The sequence below is a fragment of the Lynx rufus genome, unplaced genomic scaffold, assembly GCF_022079265.1.
Source record: "Lynx rufus isolate CCGP_SWC_20201006 ecotype Redwood Valley unplaced genomic scaffold, mLynRuf1.p SCAF_35, whole genome shotgun sequence".
NCBI classification, from domain to species: domain Eukaryota; kingdom Metazoa; phylum Chordata; class Mammalia; order Carnivora; family Felidae; genus Lynx; species Lynx rufus.
The window spans coordinates 724,056-744,588 of NW_025814851.1; the positions used below are offsets into that span (position 1 = coordinate 724,056).

At 38.7% G+C, this 20,533-nt stretch overlaps 1 pseudogene; it reads left to right on the forward strand.

Annotated features, from left to right (window-relative positions):
* Positions 1 to 8,269: 8,269 nt before the first annotated feature.
* LOC124522271 (40S ribosomal protein S2-like) lies at positions 8,270 to 9,136 on the forward strand (annotated as a pseudogene).
* The last annotated feature ends 11,397 nt before the right edge of the window (positions 9,137 to 20,533 follow it).

Below are 20,533 nucleotides of genomic sequence, written 5' to 3' on the forward strand. Positions count from 1 at the left end.
TTGGGCATAGATGTTTTTAAAGTTGGTGTATTCAGATTTATCAGTCATTTCTTTTATGGCTTTTGCATTTTGAATCTTGCGTAAGAAGGCCTTTCTACTCCAAGATTAGAAACATTGTTCTGTATTTCCTTGTAATATTTTAGATTTTTTTATGTTTAGCTCTTTAATTATCTGGAATTTTTCTGGTAAACATTTTTCTAAGTCATTAAACATTCTAACAATATTATGCTTAATACGTGACTATTATTCCCTTGTAATACTAATTACTTATTAGTATTTTTCATTAGGCCCTAAACATTTATTGAACAGATCATTCTTTTCCCCTTATCAAAAACCAAATTCCTAAGTATAGACATAGGTTTTAATGTAAATCATCAGTTCAATAGTCCTAAAATCCATACGAGCATCAATACCACACATTTTTTAAGCACTTGAGCTTTAAATTATTATTTCATATCTGCTAGGGCAAGCCCCTCTCTTTTTTTCCCACGAATTTCTTGACTTTTCTTGTGCATTTTCTTTCCCAGATGAATTCTAAAATTAGCTTGTAGAGTTCTATAAGAATTCCTATCGGCCTTCTATTTGCATAAGTTTACTTCATCAAATGGTTGTAGGATATTACATTTGACAAACCAGTCTTCTATTGCTGTATAATCATATTTTCTTTTTTTTAATGTTTATTTATTTTTGAGAAAGAGAGAGATAGCGTGTGAGTGGGGGAGGAGCAGAGAGAGAGGGAGACACAGAATCTGAGGCAGGCTCCAGGCTCAGAGCTGTCAACACAGAGCCCAATGCTGGGCTAGAACCCACAACCTTTGAGATCATGACCTGAGCTGAAGTCGAACACTTAACCAACTGAGCCACCCACGCAGGTGCCCGTTTCTTTTCTTTTTTTTTAACGTTTATTCATTTATTTTGAGAGAGAGAGAGAGAGAGAGAGAGCGAGCAGGGGAGGGGCAGAGAGAGAGGGGCAGAGAGAGAGGGAGAACAGGGAATCCCAAGCAGGCTCCGAATGACCAGCACAGAGCCTGACATGGGGCTCGAACCCACGAACCGTGAAATTATAACCTGAGCCAAAACCAAGAGTCAGACGCTCAACCGAGTGAGCCACCCAGGTGTCCCACTCATGTTATTTGTAATTGTCCACTGTTATAAGTAGTTCTGTAAAGGATATTCAGAAAAATCTTTGCTCACCACTATGTTTATTCAACTACAATAAATTTCAACAAAGCAAAACATATCCACATTTTAGGGGCCCAGTGTACTTTGGGAAAGATTTTACCAATTTACATTCCCTTGGGGCATGTAGGTGAGTCATTTCCCTATCCTGCTTGCATGACTGGGTCATTAAAGGGTTTTAAACCTTTGAAAATTTGATAGGCTACATATTTCATTGTTTTGCACATGGAAAGTATTTTGTATTTGTTTTCTATTTTTGCATAACAAATCACTACGTATTTAGCAGTTTAAAATAATACCTTATTGTCTCACAGTTCTGTATGTGAGAAGTCTTGGTGAGCTTGTCTGAGTTCTTTGTTTTGGATCAAACAATTGCCAAAATCAAGGTGTCTCCAGACTTGGCTTTTATCTGGAGGCTCTGGGGAAGAATCCATTTCCAACTTCATTCAAGCTGTTGTCAATATTTAGTTCCTTGCCATTGTAGGACTGAGATCCCCATGCTCCCACCTTCTAGAGGTCACCCACACTTTCTTTTCCTTACTTACCTCTTTCCATCTTCAAGCCAGCAGTGGCATGCTGAATCCTTCTTTTGCTTAGGATCTCTCTGCCTTTCTCCTCTGCCACTAACCTGAGAAAGCTTTCTGCTTTTAAAAGGCTTATGCAATTAGATTAAGGCCATTGGGATAATCCAGAATAATTTCCCCATTTTAAGGGGAACTTTAATTACATCTGCAAAATCCCTTTTGGCAGGTAATATAACATAATCACAGGTATTATCATATTCACAGTCTGAAAATCTGAGGAAGGGAGCATTTTAGGATTCTGCCTACCATAGATTTATTTTCCCTTTTTCAAACAACTACGTGAATCATTCTGGTTATAAAAGATTCAAATATCACAGAAGTACTGAACATGGAGCAAAACATGAAAGACACCTTTCACACATCTCTTCGCGCTACAACCTCTATTTGGAAGTAGCCTTTATATTTTTTGTGCATAATGGGACATCTTTTTGTAACTGGTCACCCTACCTACCTTCTTTATCAGTTCTAATGGTTTTTATATTCACTCTCTTTAGTTTTAGAGGTAGATCATGATATCATCTGCAAATAATGATTTCCCCTCCGTTTCATGGTTATAATTCCTATGTGCAATGACTTGACATATTACATTTTATTGAATTTCTAGAAAAATGTTAAATATAGAGGTAACAGTGGGCATCTTTGTCTCTTCCCTGGTTTTAATGAAACTTCTAATGCAATGTTCCCAAAACTTATGTTCTGGATGATAATAGATTTTCATATATTTTATTATGAACGTTTTCAAACATATAGAAAAGTTGAAAGAATCTTATGGTAAATACCTGCATACCCACAAACATACATTTTACCATTAATGTTTTAATACACTTGCTTTATCACATAGCTATCATCTATCCATGAATTAAACAGTCTTATTTTTTGATGCATTTCTTTCTTTCTCTTTTAACTAGACCGTAGAGGTTTTTCTGCTTTGTTGATATTTACAAAGGACCATTTCTTGGATTTATTTTCCTATTCTACCATTTTCCCCACTCTCTACTTGAGAAATAATTATTTTCAGCTTTTATACTTATTAATATATTCCTCTAGTTCTCTCAAGTGTATTTTGCTGCTTTCTTTGTAATGGCTTACATGAAACATGTGGTTTATTCATTTTCAGTCATTTATTTCTAAAAGCATCTAAAGTTATAACCTTTTTCTGTGTTTGACCTTAATATGTAGTGCTTTCATTCTTATTAATTTCTAGTCTATAATTTTGGTTTTGATTTATTCTTTGACCATGAGTTATTTAGAAGTGTTATTTGATATTTGAAGTGACTCAACTTTTTTTTTCTGTTTTTGTGGTTATAAGTTAGTTGTATTGCACTGTGGTCCAATAATGTGACTTTTATGGTTTCTACTATTGGAAATGTATTGTGCTTTCTTTTTTTTTTTTTTCAACGTTTATTTATTTTTGGGACAGAGAGAGACACAGCATGAACGGGGGAGGGGCAGAGAGAGAGGGAGACACAGAATCGGAAACAGGCTCCAGGCTCTGAGCCATCAGCCCAGAGCCTGACGCGGGGCTCGAACTCACGGACCGTGAGATCGTGACCTGGCTGAAGTCGGACGCTTAACCGACTGCGCCACCCAGGCGCCCCTGTATTGTGCTTTCTTTTGTGACTCAGTATATGATAATTTTTGCAAGTGTTGTATAGGCATTGTTTAAAAAATACACATTATAAGGTATAACTTATCTGATTTTCTGTTTTCATATATTTTTATGTAATATTGTTCGGTATGTATGTTTATGATAGAAGATATTCTTGGTAGATAGTTTCTTTTATCCGTATCTCTCTTTACCCTTTTTAAAACATTTTGCCTTGAATACTAATATTTCTAATGTTGATGCTATCACTCCTCATATATATCTTTATTGGTTTTTCTGATTACAGAATGTCAAACTCATAAACTATTCAAATAGAGTTAACAACCGTTAGTATGGTTTATATTCTTCCAGATTGTATTCTATCTATATATTGATACATATGTGTATTATAATATAGGACTTTTTAAACCATAAAAAGGGGGAGAATCATGCCATATATGCTTTACAACCTGCTTTATTGACTTAATGTATTTTTTAAGTTCTAATTTAAATTCCAGTTAGTTAACATAAAGTGTAATGTTAGTTTCAGGTGTACATTTAGAGATTCAACACTTAACATACAATACCTGGTGCTCATCACAAGTGCGCTCCTTAATTCCCATTATATATTTAACCCATCCTCCCACCTACCTCCCCTCTGTTACATTGTTGGTGGGAATGAAAACTGGTGCAGTCACTCTAGAAAACAGTATGGAGGTTCCTCAGAAAGTTAAAATTAGAACTACCCTATGGTCCAGCAATTGCACTACCAGGTAGTTACCAAAGATCACAAAAATACTAATTCCAAGGGACACATGCACCCCAATGTTTACAGCAGCATTGTCAGCAATAGCCAAATTATGGAAGGAGCCCAAATGTCCATTGACTGATGAATGACTTGGTGTATTCTTGACATTCTTTCTATGTCAGTGTGTGTGTGTGTGTGTGTGTGTGTGTGTGCGTGTGTGTGTATTATTTTAAACTAATCTCTGGAGCTGGCATTTATACAAGTGCTTGGCCTATCACTATCTTTCTTTTTAATTCAAATACCACTTCAGAGAAGCCTTCCCTGACCCCCCAAAACTGGATCAGGGCACCCTGTAATACTTTCATAATATTCTGCTATTTGCCTTCCTAGGCACCCAAGACAACTGTACAGTTGTGTGATTAAGGTCTGTTCCTTCTCCCTGCCCCCCCACACACACCCCACATACACCCTACACTAAACAGTGATCTTCTTGAGAGCAGGGTCCATGTCATTTTTGTTTATATTTGTACCCCAGCACCTATCATAGTGCCTGACAATTGTATCTTTTCAATAAATATTTTTTGAAAGATTGAATGAATAAAAAACCCTATAAGGCAAGCATTATGATTATGCCCATTTTAGTCACCCTATATGAAATCCCTTGAGAATCCTCAGAAATAAATAGATAACACTCAGTTATGAGTTTCTTAATATGTCAATATTTAAAGGTATACACTGGTTTTTAATTATTTGCATAGGGTAGATGCTTCTTTGGATTGTTACTGAGCTTTCATCATTATAGAGTGCTAAAATGAACATCCTTGTAAATAGCTTTGTATATGTATGTACTTCTGTAAGACAAATGCCTGGAAATGAAATTGCTGCAATGGATATGCACATTTTGCAACTGGATAGATATTGCCAGTTCTCCCTCCCAAAGATATTATACACCTTTATATTCCTAGTACCAGAGTATGAGAATGTTTTTTTCCCCATACCCTTACCAAAGCTGTGTATTTTCCCTTACTTTATCATTGCTAATCTGATACAAGGTGATATGTCATTGCTTTCATTTTCATGTTTTTGATGTTTTGGTGAAATTGAACACCTCTTAATTTGTTTCTTAGCCATTTGTATTCTTCTTTTTTCAAATATGTAGCCTGTTTGCGTTGCTTGCCCAGGTTTTTATTGAATTTAGTATTTTCTTATTGATTTGGAATAGTTTTGTTTATATTGTGGATAATAACACTTTGGCTTCCTGTCACAGATACTTTCCTCAGTTTGTCTTTTAACTTGTAAATTTCTTAGAATATACAAATTTAAAATATTTTATATAATCAAATTACTGATTATTTCTTTTTTTAATGTTTATTTCTTTTTAAGAGAGAGAGAGAACGCAAGTGGGGAAGGGGCAGAGAGAGAGGGAGACACAGAATCTGAAGCAGGCTCCAGGCTCTGAGCTGTTCACTTAACCGACTGAGCCACCCAGGCACCCCTGATTATTTCATGTATAATAGATGGCTTATGTGCTGTACTTTGAAAACCTTTCCCCACCTTAAGATTATAAAATTCTTTCTCTATGTTTTCTTTTAGCACCTTTATGGTTTTAATTTTCACCTTTAAATGCATGTTCCATATAGGTTTTATTTTGATGTGTAGTATAAATGTAGGTTTCCAACTTTAATTTTTCCCAATAGCTATCCAGTTATTTCTATATAATTGTTGAATAGTCAATGTTTTACTCATTTGAAATCATACTAATATCTCAGATATTGTAGAGTCCATTTCTAGAAACTTCTGTTCCAATGGGTAATGATTAAGGGTGTAAGCAATGGAGCCAGACTACCTGGGTTTGTGCCCACCTCTGCCATTTATAGTTTACACATCTGTAAGATGGGGATAATAGTACCCACATCATAGGGTTGTGATTACAAAAGTTTGTTTATGTACAATAATAGGAACAGTCCCTGGCACATAAGTACTGGTATTTTTGTAATATTTATTATTGTAAAATTTTTATTATTGCTTTACCATTTTTCATAGTACATGATCACATCATTTGCATGTAATATTTTTGTCACCTTGCTGTAGAATGACTTCAAAGCAACTTGAATAATTTGCAGATGACCTATAACAACTCTATTTATCCTCCACTCTTATATTTCATCTGAATTAGGCAGCTCAACTGTAGGCAGTTAGGGATGGAGAGGAGAAGAAAGGAGAGGGGATGAATAAAACCATCCCTATTTACAGATGACAACCCAAAATAACACACACATACACACACACACACACACACACACACCTAGAACTAATAAGTAAATTTAGCAAGGTTGCAGAATACAAGATCAACACACAGATATCAATCACATTTCTGTATACTAGCAATAAACAGTACTATTTATAGTAGCTCTAGAAAATGAAATACTTAGGGAAAAATCTAACATGTATAGGATCTTGGGGCGCCTAGGTGGCTCAATCGGTTAAGTATCCGACTTTGGCTCAGGTCATGATCTCATGGCTCGTGGGTTCAAGCCCCACATTGGGCTCTGTGCTGACAGCTCAGAGCCTGTAGCCTGCTTCATATTCCGTGTCTCCCTCTCTCTCTCTCTGCCCCTCCCCTGCTTGTGCTCTGTCTCTCTCTCAAAAATAAAAAAAAAAAAATTTGAAAAAGAAAAAGACATAGACAGGATCTATATGCTTAAACCTATAAAATTCTGATGAAAGAAATTTCCAAAGACCTAAATAACTGGAGAAACATACCATTTTTATGGACTGGAACACTCAAAATATTAAAGATGTCAGTTCTCCCTAAGTTGGTCTATAGATTTAATGCAGTTCCTATAAAAATCTCAAGATTTTTTGTAAAATAGAGTTGGGTTGAGTCTAAAATTCATATAGAGGGGTGCCTGGGTGGCGCAGTTGGTTAAGCGTCCGACTTCAGCCAGGTCACGATCTCGCGGTCCGTGAGTTCGAGCCCCGCGTCGGGCTCTGGGCTGATGGCTCGGAGCCTGGAGCCTGTTTCCGATTCTGTGTTTCCCTCTCTCTCTGCTCCTCCCCCGTTCATGCTCTGTCTCTCTCTGTCCCAAAAATAAATAAAAAACGTTGAAAAAAAACTTTAAAATTCATATAGAATGGTAAAGGGAGTAGAATAACCAAAATGATTTTGAAAAGATTAATAAACTTGGAGGAGTCACACCACCTGAATTTAAGACTTACCAAATAGCTACAGCAATCAAGACAGTGTGGTGTTGGTGAAGGGACAGACATATAGAACAATGCAACAGAATAGGGAATTCAGAAATAGACCCACACAAATATGGTCAATTGATTTGTGACAAAGGTACAAAGAATTCAATGGGGGAAATGACAGTCTTTTCAACAAATGATATTAGAACAATTGGACATCCATATATAAGAAATGAACTTTGACTAAAACCTCATACTTAATACCAAAATTACCTCAGAATGGATCACAGATCTGAATGTAAATCATAAAACTATAAGATTTTTAAAGGAAAATATAGGGAAACATCTGAAACTTTCTTATATTGCTGGTGAGGATGCAAATGCTATAGACACCCTGGAAAACAGGCAGCTTATAAAGTTAAATATATACTTACTGTATAACCCAGCAATGCCAAGCCTAGTTATTTGCCCTAGAGAAATAAAAACCTGTGTTCACACAAAACCTGTACATAAAATCTTTAGAAGTGTTCTATTCATAATCACCAAAAGTTGGAAACAACCCAAATACCCTTTAAGTGATGAATGGATAAACTGTGATATGTCCATCCAATGGAATACTACTTATCAATAAAAAGGAATGAATATGCAAGAACTTGAATGAATCTCAGAAGCATTGTACTGAGTGAAAGATGACTTCAAAATGTTATGTACTGTTTGCTTCCATTTATATGACATTTTTGAAAGGACAAAAATATAGCGATGGAGAACAGATCAGTGGTTAGGAGTGGAGAGAGGGTGTGACTTCAAAGCAATAGCATGATGGAGTTTTATGGGATGATAGAACTATTCGGTATCCTGATTATGTTGGTGGTTACATGAATCTCTGTATGTGTTAAAATTCATGGAACTGTACACACAAAAAATCAAATTTACTGTATATTAATTTAAAATTAAAATACAGTTGCTTTTCTGGGAAAACACCAAATGGCGGATGACGCCGGTCCTGCTGGAGGGCCGGGAGGGCCCCGAGGCCCTGGAATGGGAGGCTTTGGCGGCTTCCGCGGAGGCTTCGGCAGGCAGCGGCATCCCGGGCCGGGGCCGGGGCAGCGGAGCTCATGGAGGCAAGGCTGAGAACGAGGAGTGGATCCCCATCACCAAGCTGGGCCACCTGGTCAAGGACATGAAGATCAAATACCTGGAGGAGATCTCTCTCTTCTCCCTGCCCATCAAGGAATCTGAGATCATTGACTTTTTCCTGGGGGTGTCCCTCAAGGACGAGGTTTCAAAGATTATACCTTTGCGAAAGCAGACCCACGTTGGCCAGCGAACCAGGTTCAAGGCATTTGTTGCCATCGGAGATTACAATGGACACGTCGGTCTAGGTATTAAGTGCTCCAAAGAGGTAGCCACTGCCATCCGTGGGGCTATCATCCTGTCCAAGCTTTCCATGGTTCCCGTGTGGCGAGGCTACTGGGGGAACAAGATCTGCAAGCCCCACACTTTCCCATGCAAAGTGACAGGTTGTTGTGGCTCTGTGCTGGTGCACCTCATCCCTGCCCCCGAGAGGCACTGGCATTGTCTCAGTCCCTGTGCCCAAGAAGCTGCTGCTGCTGGCTGGTATTGACTGCTACACCTCAGCCAGGGGGTGCACTGCCACCCTGGGCAACTTCACCAAGGCTACTTTTGATGCCATTTCCAAGACCTACAGCTATCTCATGCCTGACCTTTGGAAAGAGACTGTGTTCACCAAGTCTCCCTGTCAGGAATTCACTGGGTCTTGTAAAGACCCAACCCAGGGTCTCCGTGCAGAGGACCCAGGCTCTGGCTGTGGTCACCTCACAAGAAAAATAAAGTGAATGGAAGCTTGAAAAAAAATTAAAATACAAAAAAAATGAAGCTAGATTTAGAATGACCCCTGGTATGTCTGGTGAATCAGTACACAATTGCAGCTTTGTTCAACCATTTTTCATCCTTGCCATCTTGTTCCACTATCCTCTGCCTGTTGGTCCTTCACCTTATGACGCCAGGATAGCTGTAGCTACTCAGGCATCACATGGTCATACACTAACATCAAAAGGCTGGAAGAAAGATTATAAATGTCATGTGTCCCTTATTAAGACCAAGAGAAATTTTCCTAGGCATCCCCAGTAAACATAACCTCTTGTCCATGTTTTTTGTCCATGCCCAAACCAATCATTTGGTGAGGGAATTACAATTACCATGATTAGTTAGCTCAGACCAGTGCCACTCATAGTCTGGCCCCTGGACTGGTGCTAATCTACAAACTGTTGGTTACTAGTCCAAGACAAACTAAGTGCAGAAATTGAGATTACACATGTAGAAACTTTTATAACAAGCTGACTAAGTAATTGTGATGTCTTTTGAATGTAATAAAAATTGGGGGCTGACATTTTGTGGGTCTTCATTTGAGATCCCAGCTCCCGTGAAGTCTAGGATTTCCCTAAATATCAACAGAAATGGGGGTGTATCAGGGAGGGAGAAACTGAAGGATGGCCATTGGGTAGGGTACCAACAATGTGGGACATGAAAAATCAATGATGCGAATGATGTGACTCCTAAAAACCCTGGAAAATTCCATAGTATATTGCAATACAGACCTACCTCAAGAAGAAAGAACAATCTCAAAGAAATAATCTAATCTTACATCTAAAGGAGCTAGAAATAGAACAACAAATGAAGCCTAAGCCAGCAGAAGAAGGGAAATGATAAAGACAAGAGCAGAAATAAATGATACAGAAACTAAAAAAAAATTAGAACAGATCAATGGAACCAGGAGTTGGTCTTTGAAAAAATTAATAAAATTGATAAACCCCTAGTCAGACTTATCAAAAACAAAAAAGAAGGGACCCAAATAAATAAAATCACAAACGAAAGAGGAGAAATAAGAACTAACACCACAGATTTATATACACAATGGAATACTACGTGGCAATGAGAAAAAATGAAATATGGCCTTTTGTAGCAACGTGGATGGAACTGGAGAGTGTGATGCTAAGTGAAATAAGCCATACAGAGAAAGACAGATACCATATGGTTTCACTCTTATGTGGATCCTGAGAAACTTAACAGGAACCCATGGGGGAGGGGAAGGAAAAAAAAAAAGCGGTTAGAGTGGGAGAGAGCCAAAGCATAAGAGACTGTTAAAAACTGAGAACAAACTGAGGGTTGATGGGGGGTGGGAGGGAGGGGCGGGTGGGTGATGGGTATTGAGGAGGGCACCTTTTGGGATGAGCACTGGGTGTTGTATGGAAACCAATTTGTCAATAAATTTCATATATAAAAAAAACTACAAAAAAAAAGAACTAACACCACAGAAATACAAACAGTTATAATATTATGAAATTCTATATGCCAACAAATCAGACAGCCTGTGAGAAATGGACAAATTCCTAGACACATACAAACTACCAAAACTGAAACAGGAAGAAATAGAAAACTTGAACAGACTGATAACCAGCAAAGAAATTGAATTGGTAATCAAAAATCTCCCAAAAAACAAAAGTCCAAGGCCAGATGGCTTCACAGGGAAATTCTACCAAACATTTAAAGAAGAGTTAAGAGACATCACTACAAGCATAAAACATACAGACATCACAATGACTCTAAACCCGTATCTTTCTATAATAACACTGAATGTAAATGGATTAAATGCGCCAACCAAAAGACATAGGGTATCAGAATGGATAAAAAAACAAGACCCATCTACTTGCTGTCTACAAGAGACTCATTTTAGATCTGAGGACACCTTCAGGTTGAGAGTGAGGGGATGGAGAACCATTTATCATGCTACTGGAAGCCAAAAGAAAGCTGGAGTAGCCATACTTATATCAGACAAACTAGACTTTAAATTAAAGGCTGTAACAAGAGATGAAGAAGGGCATTATATAATAATTACAGGGTCTATCCATCAGGAAGAGCTAACAATTATAAATGTCTATGCGCCGAATACCGGAGCCCCCAAATATATAAATTACTCATAAACATAAGCAACCTTACTGATAAGAATGTGGTCATTGCAGGGGACTTTAACACCCCACTTACAGAAATGGATAGATCATCTAGACACACGGTCAATAAAGAAACAAGGGCCCTGAATGATACCTTGGATCAGATGGACTTGACAGATCTATTTAGAACTCTGCATCCCAAAGCAACAGAATATACTTTCTTCTCGAGTGCACATGGAACCTTCTCCAAGATAGATCATATACTGGGTCACAAAACAGCCCTTCATAAGTTTACAAGAATTGAAATTATACCATGCATACTTTCAGACCACAATGCGATGAAGCTTGAAATCAACCACAGGAAAAAGTCTGGAAAACCTCCAAAAGCATGGAGGTTAAAGAACACCCTACTAATGAATGAGTGGGTCAACCAGGCAATTAGAGAAGAAATTAAAAAATATATGGAAACAAACGAAAATGAAAATACAACAATCCAAACGCTTTGGGACGCAGCGAAGGCAGTCCTGAGAGGAAAATACATTGCAATCCAGGCCTATCTCAAGAAACAAGAAAAATCCCAAATACAAAATCTAACAGCACACCTAAAGGAAATAGAAGCAGAACAGCAAAGGCAGCCTAAACCCAGCAGAAGAAGAGAAATAATAAAGATCAAAGCAGAAATAAACAATATAGAATCTAAAAAAACTGTAGAGCAGATCAACGAAACCAAGAGTTGGTTTTTTGAAAAAATAAACAAAATTGACAAACCTCTAGCCAGGCCTCTCAAAAAGAAAAGGGAGATGACCCAAATAGATAAAATCATGAATGAAAATGGAATTATTACAACCAATCCCTCAGAGATACAAACAATTATCAGGGAATACTATGAAAAATTATATGCCAACAAATTGGACAACCTGGAAGAAATGGACAAATTCCTAAACACCCACACTCTTCCAAAACTCAATCAGGAGGAAAGAGAAAGCTTGAACAGACCCATAACCAGCGAAGAAATTGAATCGGTTATCAAAAATCTCCCAACAAATAAGAGTCCAGGACCAGATGGCTTCCCAGGGGAGTTCTACCAGACGTTTAAAGCAGAGATAATACCTATCTTTCTCAAGCTATTCCAAGAAATAGAAAGGGAAGGAAAACTTCCAGACTCATTCTATGAAGCCAGTATTACTTTGATTCCTAAACCAGACAGAGACCCAGTAAAAAAAGAGAACTACAGGCCAATATCCCTGATGAATATGGATGCCAAAATTCTCAATAAGATACTAGCAAATCGAATTCAACAGCATATAAAAAGAATTATTCACCATGATCAAGTGGGATTCATTCCTGGGATGCAGGGCTGGTTCAACATTCGCAAATCAATCAACGTGATACATCACATTAACAAAAAAAAGAGAAGAACCATATGATCCTGTCAATCGATGCAGAAAAGGCCTTTGACAAAATCCAGCACCCTTTCTTAATAAAAACCCTTGAGAAAGTCGGGATAGAAGGAACATACTTAAAGATTATAAAAGCCATTTATGAAAAGCCCACAGCTAACATCATCCTCAACGGGGAAAAACTGAGAGCTTTTTCCCTGAGATCAGGAACACGACAGGGATGCCCACTCTCACCGCTGTTGTTTAACATAGTGCTGGAAGTTCTAGCATCAGCAATCAGACAACAAAAGGAAATCAAAGGCATCAAAATTGGCAAAGATGAAGTCAAGCTTTTGCTTTTTGCAGATGACATGATATTATACATGGAAAATCCGATAGACTCCACCCAAAGTCTGCTAGAACTGATACATGAATTCAGCAAAGTTGCAGGATACAAAATCAAGGTACAGAAATCAGTTGCATTCTTATACACTAACAATGAAGCAACGGAAAGACAAATAAAGAAACTGATCCCATTCACAATTGCACCAAGAAGCATAAAATACCTAGAAATAAATCTAACCAAAGATGTAAAAGATCTGTATGCTGAAAACTATAGAAAGCTTAGGAAGGTAGTTGAAGAAGATATAAAGAAATGGAAAGACATTCCCTGCTCATGGATTGGAAGAATAAATATTGTCAAAATGTCAATACTACCCAAAGCTATCTACACATTCAATGCAATCCCAATCAAAATTGCACCAGCATTCTTCTCGAAACTAGAACAAGCAATCCTAAAATTCATATGGAACCACAAAAGGCCCCGAATAGCCAAAGTAATTTTGAAGAAGAAGACCAAAGCAGGAGGCATCACAATCCCAGACTTTAGCCTCTACTACACAGCTGTCATCATCAAGACAGCATGATATTGGCACAAAAACAGACACACAGACCAATGGAATAGAATAGAAACCCCAGAACTAGACCCACAAACGTATGGCCAACTCATCTTTGACAAAGCAGGAAAGAACATCCAATGGAAAAAAGACAGTCTCTTTAACACATGGTGCTGGGAGAACTGGACAGCAACATGCAGAAGGTTGAAACTAGACCACTTTCTCACACCATTCACAAAAATAAACTCAAAATGGATAAAGGACCTGAATGTGAGACAGGAAACCATCAAAACCTTAGGGGAGAAAGCAGGAAAAGACCTCTCTGACCTCAGCCGTAGCAATCTCTTACTCGACACATCCCCAAAGGCAAGGGAATTAAAAGCAAAAGTGAATTACTGGGAGGGACCTTATGAAGATAAAAAGCTTCTGCACAGCAAAGGAAACAACCAACAAAACTAAAAGGCAACCAACGGAATGGGAAAAGATATTTGCAAATGACATATCGGACAAAGGGCTAGTATCCAAAATCTATAAAGAGCTCACCAAACTCCACACCCGAAAAACAAATAACCCAGTGAAGAAATGGGCAGAAAACATGAAAAGACACTTCTCTAAAGAAGACATCCGGATGGCCAACAGGCACATGAAAAGATGCTCAACGTCGCTCCTTATCAGGGAAATACAGATCAAAACCACACTCAGATATTACCTCACACCAGTCAGAGTGGCCAAAATGAACAAATCAGGAGACTATAGATGCTGGAGAGGATGTGGAGAAACAGGAACCCTCTTGCACTGTTGGTGGGAATGCAAATTGGTGCAGCCGCTCTGGAAAGCAGTGTGGAGGTTCCTCAGAAAATTAAAAATAGACCTACCCTATGACCCAGCAATAGTGCTGCTAGGAATTTATCCAAGGGATACAGGAGTACTGATGCATAGGGGCACTTGTACCCCAATGTTTATAGCAGCACTCTCAACAATAGCCAGATTATGGAAAGAGCCTAAATGTCCATCAACTGATGAATGGATAAAGAAATTGTGGTTTATATACACAATGGAATACTACTTGGCAATGAGAAAGAATGAAATATGGCCTTTTGTAGCAACGTGGATGGAACTGGAGAGTGTGATGCTAAGTGAAATAAGCCATACAGAGAAAGACAGATACCATATGGTTTCACTCTTATGTGGATCCTAAGAAAGTTAACAGAAACCCATGGGGGAAGGGAAGGAAAAAAAAAAAGAGGTTAGAGTGGGAGAGAGCGAAAGCATAAGAGACTGTTAAAAACTGAGAACAAACTGAGGGTTGATGGGGGGTGGGAGGGAGGGGAGGGTGGGTGATGGGTTGAGGAGGGCACCTTTTGGGATGAGCACTAGGTGTTTTATGGAAACCAATTTGACAATAAATTTCATATGTTAAAAATAAATAAATAAATAAATAAACAAACATTAAAAAAATTAAAAAAATAAAGAAGAGTTACTACCTATTCTCAAACTATTGCAAAAAATGGAAAAGGAAGGAAAAATTCCAAACTCATTCTATGAGGCCAGCATTACCCTGATTCCAAAATCAGACAAAGAGCCCACTAAAAATGAGAACTACAAGCCAATATCCCTGAAGAACGTAGATGCAAAAATTCTCAACAAAACAATAGCAAATCAAATCCAACAGTACATTAAAAGAATCATTCACCACGATCACGTGGGCTGCAGGGGTGGTTCAATATTCACAAATCAGTCAATGTGATATACCACCTTAATAAAAGAAAGGATAAGAACCATATGATCCTCTCAATAGATGCAGAAAAAGCATTTGAAAAACTACAACGTTCATTCATGATAGAAAACCTCAACAAAGTAGTGATAGAGGGAGGCCATATATGAATAATAATGGCCATATATGAAAATGGACATATATAATATGGCCATAATGGCCATATATGAAATATGCATATTTCATATATGCATAAAGGCCATATATGAAATAATGCCATATATGGCCATATATGAAATAAAGGCCATATATGAAAGGCCTTATAAAGACCATATATGAAAAATGCACAGCTAATATCATCCTTAGTGGGGGGAAAACAGCTTTTCCTCTAAAGTTAGGAACAAGACAGGGATGTCCATTGTCACCATTGTTATTTAACATGGTTCTGGAAAGTCCTAGCCACAGCAGACAACACAAAGAGATGAAAGTCATCCAAATCAGACAGGAAGAGGTCAAACTTCTACTGCTTACAGATGACATGATACTCTATATAGAAAACCCCAAAGACTGCACCAAAAAATTGCTAAAACTGATGCACGAATTCAGTAAAGTTGCAGAATACAAAATCAAGGTACAGAAATCTGTTGCATTTCTATACACCAATAATGAACTAGCAGAAAGAGAAATTAAGGAATCAGTCCCACTTACAATTGCACCAAAAACCAAAGCATATGTTGGAATAAACCTAATCAAAGAAGTGAAAGACCTGTAGTCTGAAAACTATAAAGCACTGATGAAAGAAATTGAAGTTGACAAAAAGAAATGGAAAGACATTCCGTGCTTATGGATTGAAATAAAGAACATTGTTAAAATGTCTGTATTACCCAAAGCAATCTACACGTTTAATGTAATCCCTATTAATCACCAGCATTTTTCACAGAGCTAAAACAAACAGTCCTAACATTTGTATGGAACCACAAAAGACCCTGAATAGTCGAAGCAATCTTGAAAAAGAAAAGAAAAGCTGGAGGCATCATGATTTCAGACTTCAAGTTATATTACAAAGTTGTAGTGATCAAGACTATATGGTACTGGCACAAAAACAGACACATATGTCAGTGGAACAGAATAAAAAACCCAGAAATGAACCCACAACTATATGGTCAATTAATCTTCAACAAAGTAGAAAAGAATATGCAATGGGAGAAAGTCTCTTCAACAAATGGTGTTGGGAAAACTGGACAGCAATATGCAAAAGAATGAAACTGGACCACTTTCTTACACCATACAGAAAAATAAATTCAAAATGGATGAAAATCTTTAATGTGAGATTGGAAACCATCAGAATTCTAGAGAACATAGCAACCTCTTTTACGTCAGTTGTAGCAACTTCTTACTTCTAGCAACTTCTTACTTCTTGTCTCTGGAGGCAAGGGAAACAAAAGCAAAAATAAATCATTTGGACTTCATCAAGATAAAAAGCTTCTGCACAGCAAAGGAAACAATCAATAAAACTAAAAGGCAACCCAGAGAATGGGAGAAAATATTTGCAAATGACATACCTGATAAAGGGTTAGAATACAAAATATATAAAGAACTTACACAACTCAACACCCAAAAAACAAATAATCCATTCAAAAAATGGGCAGAAGACAGACATTTTTCCAAAGAAGACATATAGATGGCTAACAGACACGTGAAAAGATGTTCAGCATCACTCATCATCAAGGAAACACAAATGAAAACTACAATGAAATATCACCTCACACCAGTCAGAATGGCTAAAATTAACACAGGAAACAACAGGTGTTGGCAAGGATATGGAGAAAGGGGAACCCTTTTACACAGTTAGTGGGAATGCAAACTGGTACAGCTACTCTGGAAGGAGGTTCCTCAAAAAGTTAACAATAGAACTACTCTGTGATCCAGCAATAGCACTACTAGGTAGTTACCCCAAAACCACAAAAATACTAATTTGAAGGGATACGTGCACCCTGATGTTTACAGCATTATCTATAGTAGCCAAATTATGGAAAGAACCCAAATGTCCATTGACTGATGAATGGATAAAGAAGAGGTGGTATGTATATACACACACACACACACACACACACACACACACATAAATACACACACACACCCACACCCACACACACACACCCACACACACACACACACACACACACACAATGGAATTTTACTCACCCATAAAAAAGAATGGAATCTTGCCATTTGCAATGACGTGGGTGGAGCTACAGAGTATTATGCTAAGTGAAATAAGTCAGTCAGAGAAAGACAAATATATGGTTTCACTCATATGTGGAATTTAAGAAACAAAACAAACGAACGTGGTGAGGGGAAGAGAGGAAAACCAAGAAACAGACTCTCAACTATAGAGAATAAACTGATGGTTACCAGAAGGGAGGTGGGTGGGGGATGGGTGAAATAGGTGATGGACATTAAGGAGGGGACTTGTTGTGATGAGCACCGGGTGTTGTATGGAAGTATTGAATCACTAAATTCTACACCTGAAACTAATATTACACTATATATTAACTAACTGGAATTTAAATAAAAATTTGAGGCAAAAAACCTGGAAAATTACCGACAAAAGCATAATTTGGGTCCACTACTGTGGAGCAGGCTCTCCTTTTGGCTTCACCTGCACAATCACCTGCAGTGCTCCCACTCCTAGTGGGTAGAGTCTCGAGCAGTCAGGTGGAGTTGCACTTCTTTTGAGAAGCCACACCTCAAAACCTGTTTCCCAGCTGGCCCAACATAACCTGTATTTTTTCTGATACCAGAGAGTCCTGGTACCAGAGTCCTGATACCAGAGGTTATAATTGGCCTACATCTGCCATTCTTGCTCACAACAACAAAAACAAAAGAGCAAAAAGCTCCACTAGACATGCCAAATGAGGCACATCCAATCAGCTAGTCACGGTGACTGACTGTAGCCTGTGACAGAGGCTTTCAAACTTCTTTGTGCTCAATTTACAGAATAAGAAACATATTTGACATCACAATTCAGTACATGCATGCACACGTACACTCAGAGACATCTGAAACCACTGTTTCACAAAACAGTATTTACTGTGTGTAATGCACTCTGTTGTTTAAATTTTGTATTTAGGGGTGCCTGGGTGGCTCAGTCAGTTAAGAGTGGGACTTCAGCTCAGATCACGATCTCACGATTCTTGAGTTCGAGCCCCGCATCGGGCTCTCTGCTGTCAGCCAAGAGCCTGCTTCAGATCCTCTGTCCCCCTCGCTCTCTGCCCCTCCCCCACTTCCTCTCTCTCTCTCTCCCTCTCTCTCTCTCTCTCTCAAAAATAAACATTTTATATGGAGAACAGAGGGTTACTGGAGGGGTTGTGGGAGGGAGGATGGGCTAAATAGGTAAGGGGCATTAAGGAATCTACCCCTGAAATTATTATTACACTATATGCTAACTAACTTGGATGTAAATTATAAATAAACAAACAAATAGAATTTAAGTATTTTTAAGCAAAAAAAAATTAGAAAATTATAAAATATTGTATTCATTTGTTTTGTTTTTAAAAATGCTGATCGGGGGTGCCTGGGTGGCTCAGTCGGTTAAGCGTCAACTTCGACTCAGGTCATGATCTCGTGGTTCATGGGTTCCAGCCCCGCGTCGGGCTCTGTGCTGACAGCTCAGCTCGAACCTGGGGCCTGCTTTAGATTCTGTCTCTCTCTCTCTCTCTCTCTCTGCCCCTCCCCTACTCGCACTCTCTCTCTCTCTCAAAAATAAATAAACATTAAAAAAATTTTAAATGCTGATCTTGTCCCACGAAATTAATTGCATAGCCCACCAATGAGTTACAACCTGCAGTTTGGAAAGAAGTGGCCTGAAGGGTGGAGACGTAATGGTTCTAAATTCCAGAGGCCTTTAGAGTAGCCACCAGTAACTCTTGTGTGGGATGTTGTGGCTCCCTCTGTACCTGTTACCAAGACTGGAGCCCTAACCCAGGACAATGCTTCAGCAGCCTTATCTTTTCCCCCATAAGCTTCCCTGACCTCAGAGCTCTAGCCTCCTAAATCAGCTGCCTTAGCAGTGAGAGGGCCAGAGGCCCTCCAGGCTGTTCATGGAGACTGAGTTGCCCTAGCAACACTTGGCTGTAATTGACTCCTGCTGTCACCTGCTCCAGCCTAGCCTGCTTCTCCACACTGCGGGCTGTGGCCCCCTTTTCTCCTGCCTCTCATAACAATTTCTTCATCCTCGTTACATAGACAGATGTCTTCTCATCCCTCCCCTTGCTGATGGATGGTCAGATTCTTGGCACACACCTCCTTGGCACTCTCTACATTGCCAAATACTCTGACATGATTAAACACTCCCAGAGATGGGTGATTTGCATTTCTTTCAGATCACAAACAATCGCTAATGCAGTCAATTTAAATCAGAGATCACAAACCCAAATGTAGGCAAGTCACACAAAAGCCTAGGTGGGGACTGTGCCCCTTCCTAAAAGAAGCAGTGGCTACTCTGTCCAGCTGATTTTGCCATACAGAAATGCACATTGGCATGGCCAGAATCTTCCAACTTTTCCAGAGAGGCCATAAAATCTGGGTTTTTATATGAGCTCTACCAATTTTTAGGTGCTGACAATTAATTTGAAAAATATCTTTTTAGGGGTGCCTGGGTGGCTCAGTCAGTTAAGCATCCGACTCTTGATTTCAGTTTAGGGCTTGATCTCACGGTTTGTGAGTTTGAACCCTGCATTGGGCTCTGCACTGTCAGTGTGGAGTCTGCTTGGGATTCCCTCTCTCCTTCTCTCTCTGCCCCTCACCCGCTCATGCACGTGTGCACACACGCTCTCTCTCAAAATAAATAAATAAACTTAAAAAGATCTTTAAAATCTTACAGGCCAATTCAAACACATCTATGGGCTGGATCTGTTCAGCAGGCTACCATTTTGCAAGCTCTGTTTTAAGCTCTCTTTTATTCTCTGTCTTGCATTTGGACTTGATTGTCTTCTGCCATCTGGGGCAAAAAAAAAAAAAAAAAAAAAACACAAACCACCAATAACTGGGCTTAAATTAGCTCTAAAGTTCTCTCCCTCCCATATGGCCACAGTAATCAGGCAAGACTCTTAAGAGATGTTCATGGAGCGAAACCAGTATGTTCCAGTGTTTCTACTGGGCACTGGAGTACCCATTTCTACATATTACTGCATTCTGGTTTGTTCCAGTCATGCAGTGAGTATGTAAGGCTGGCCACTGGAGAAAGCCCTGGCCTTGTGGGGAAGGAGCCCTTCTCTTGCTTCTTCCCC